The sequence below is a fragment of the Solanum stenotomum genome, unplaced genomic scaffold (genome assembly GCF_019186545.1).
Source record: "Solanum stenotomum isolate F172 unplaced genomic scaffold, ASM1918654v1 scaffold26054, whole genome shotgun sequence".
Taxonomy (NCBI): domain Eukaryota; kingdom Viridiplantae; phylum Streptophyta; class Magnoliopsida; order Solanales; family Solanaceae; genus Solanum; species Solanum stenotomum.
The window spans coordinates 18,686-22,120 of NW_026028858.1; positions in this window are offsets into that span (position 1 = coordinate 18,686).

The window sequence follows — 3,435 nt, forward strand, 5'->3', positions numbered from 1 at the left end:
TAGAAGAGCAAGAGCTTGATCTTTGGGGCACAAATGAGATAAGGATGAGCAGAAAGCAAGTTTACAGAGCAAGGAAAATAGCATTAAAAAAACAAGTTTTACGTAACCCATTTCTGGACTAAAATATTCAAAACTAATTAAGTTGGTAGATAAGAAATCAAAAATCTTTTCTTTGTTCCTCTATTCAATAATTTAGATGAGGTATATATAGCACAAATTAAGCAAAAAAATTTACTAGGGAAAGGACCTTGACAACGACATTTTAGGTCGAAAATCCTTCATATTTTTTATTGATTTCTTGGTGTGTAGACCTTGACTTAAAGGAAAGGATTCACAATGAAAAGGACTATTAAAATCTACAGTTGATATAGAATTAGTAAAGTCTGATGTTATTAAGGATGTTATTATATTTTTAAAGAAAATATTGAAATAGTAAAAGTCTGATGTTATTTAGTGGCAATTTGTACTCTTTGTAAATGTCCCTAAACTCTTTAAAGTTTTGATTGGTAGATAAGAGTATTGCTTGATGTATAGATCTTGACAAAAATATTTCAAGTCAAAAATTCATTTTTTGTTAGTTATGATAAAATTGTTATTTGGTTTATGCATCTGATTTTATATTAACTTGATGATGGTCAAAGTTATATTCTAATTGTTCTAATAAGTTTATATATTCCCAAGGCAATGCACGAGTCATTCCAAGAGAAGTTCAAATAAAAGCTACAACAGAAAAAAAATCTATCACAAAAGTGGTTCACGTATATCTCTACTATAACAAAAGTGGCTCACATATATATATTCTAACGTTATAAAAGTGGCTCACACATACCTTTTCATCAAATGGAAGTGAAAAAAAAATTATTTTATTTTTATTTTAAATTTTAGGGCAAAGGAACAAATAGACCCCTCAACTTTACGATTTAGAGCAAATATACTCCTCGTTAAAAAGTGATGCATATATACCTACATCGGCTAACACATGGTGCATGTATGCCCTCGTTATCTAATAAATGATATACATTTACCCTTTTCATTAACAAACTGAATTTTTTAAGAAAATAATCTTAAAATTGGGGTTTCAGTCAAATTATTTGTTGTGGATCATAAATGCATATTCAAAGTGTGATCTTTCGTCAATACATAACTATGAATTAATTAATGTTATCATCCAACGACGGATGCGGCAGATGAATGAACCACAAATTAAGCAAAGAAAAATCTACTACTTCTTCTTTGGAGTAATCAATTCCAAGAAGCACACCTTCTAACTTTCAATCAAATTTTAAGTTGTCAATTACATATCCACATTCCCATTCTTGGGTGAAATTCTACTGAAAGAACTTTTTTAAACTATTAAAATCTACCGTCTAATAAAAAACATAAATATTAGAAGAATGCCATAATTATGATAATATTTAAAACAAATTATGCGTGCATATAAATTAGATAATAAAATTTTCTTTAAAATGGGTATCTTATTATTTCTTAGAAATTTAGCTTGAAATAAAATTTTCATTTCAACAAAATTTAATTAAAAAATCATTTAGATTGGTTAGATGACTTTCTAAATAGTTGAGTGACTTCTGAGTTGTAAAATTAAGTTCAGTAACTTTCTAAGTTTATGCCCATCCAAACAAACCGTAACTCTTTTGTTACAAAATAATAGAACTTAGAAGACACTCTAACTTTAGAGCGATTGAAATAATGGAGAAAGTAAAAAAAAGAAAGTTACAAGTCAAAGTATATAAAGATATGATGAGAGTAAGTAACTCTTAGGTATCGTTTGACTGAGAGAACAAATTATTCCACCATGAATATGAAATAACTTAATATCCCATCATTATGGTACAATTAATGAGATAAATAATTCAAGGACTACCTAATATCTCCAACCAAAAACAAGATAATATAGTCCTGCATTTTATCCCTGATATTATTATACTTTAAACCTCATACCAAACAACTCCTTAAACAATTAAGGAGAAATAGTATTTTTCAACCCAAGAAAAAAAAAACAAAAGAGAAAGAGAGTGTAAAATTTTCCCAGAAAAGAAAAGGTAAAAAGTAAAGTTTTGATTTACTTTCATTCTCATAATTTAGTCAAACAATCATATTACTACCTCAGTCTCATATTACATGAGCATCTTACTAAAAGTATTTGTCTCATATTACTTGAGCACTTACTAAATCAGAATAAAATTAATTACTTTTTTTCCATTTTACCCCTACAATTAATATAACTTTGAAAGTTTAAACAAATTTTGAAGATTCCAAAATTTCTTTTTTCAAGAAACTAATTAATATGAACAAATGGCAAAATAATAAAGTTGATCAATCTATTAATGATTTTTTAATAATCGTGTAAAATAGGAAGTACCCATGAACGAAAGGAGTGTCACAAATCTACAACTTCAATTGCTTCATATAATAGATGGCCCTGGGGGAAAAGAAAAGTCTGTAAGAATATTGATTGGCGTATAGAGACCACATCAACAACATTTCTAAGTAAAAAATTCATACTTGTAATAAATTTTGGTTGGTGAATGGTGGTGGTTGAATTCATAGTAGTTCCAATTATGTTTATTTAACTAGTCTCTGGGCACGTACGTTGCATGTGTATCCTATATGAAAACCAATTAAAAAGTTTAAAAGCATATAATAAATTATTGGGAGAACATACGTGTTTGTTACAAGTGTTAATTTCTCAATATTTCCGATCTATTGCCCAGTAGATAAGTCTCAAAATAGGCATGGTCAAATTAAGCTTAGCCGTCTATAAGCAATTGAGTGTACATATCGTCATAGCAATTAACCATTATGTTTAGTTTTTCGGAACACTTCTAATATATGATTATAAAATAGTTTCAGCTGCAATACTTAGGTTCAAAGAGAGTTAGGTTCAAACACATAATAATTGAGGACTGCTGAACTTTTCATTTTACTCCCCTATTATGTAATTCAAAAATTACTATTTAATTAGATATACAATTTATGTTTAGATTAATTATTTTATTACATTTTAATTTAGTGTAGGGGTAAAATCGTAATTCAACTTTGCACTTTGGAGCTTCGCCCACTTTTAATAATATATATCTATATATATGATATATGATATGATTGTACTGTTTGATCCATGCTTTAGTTTGGCTCGATGAAGAAGGCTATATAGGAGAAGGAGTCGAGAAGAACTTGAAAAATTCAATACTAATTCTATATTTCCTTTTTATCAATATTTTCATGATTATAGTTCTAAGAAGAATGTGTACGTTGTATTTTTTCCTATCTAATTTTTTGTTGGGATATTTTCTCCTACTAGACTTCTTTAATCTGTTTTTATTTGGGCTCAAATTAGTATTTTATTACTCATTACATGTATGTTTTCATAGAATTATTATGTTCTAATAAATTTATAAAAATTCACATGGAATACACGTA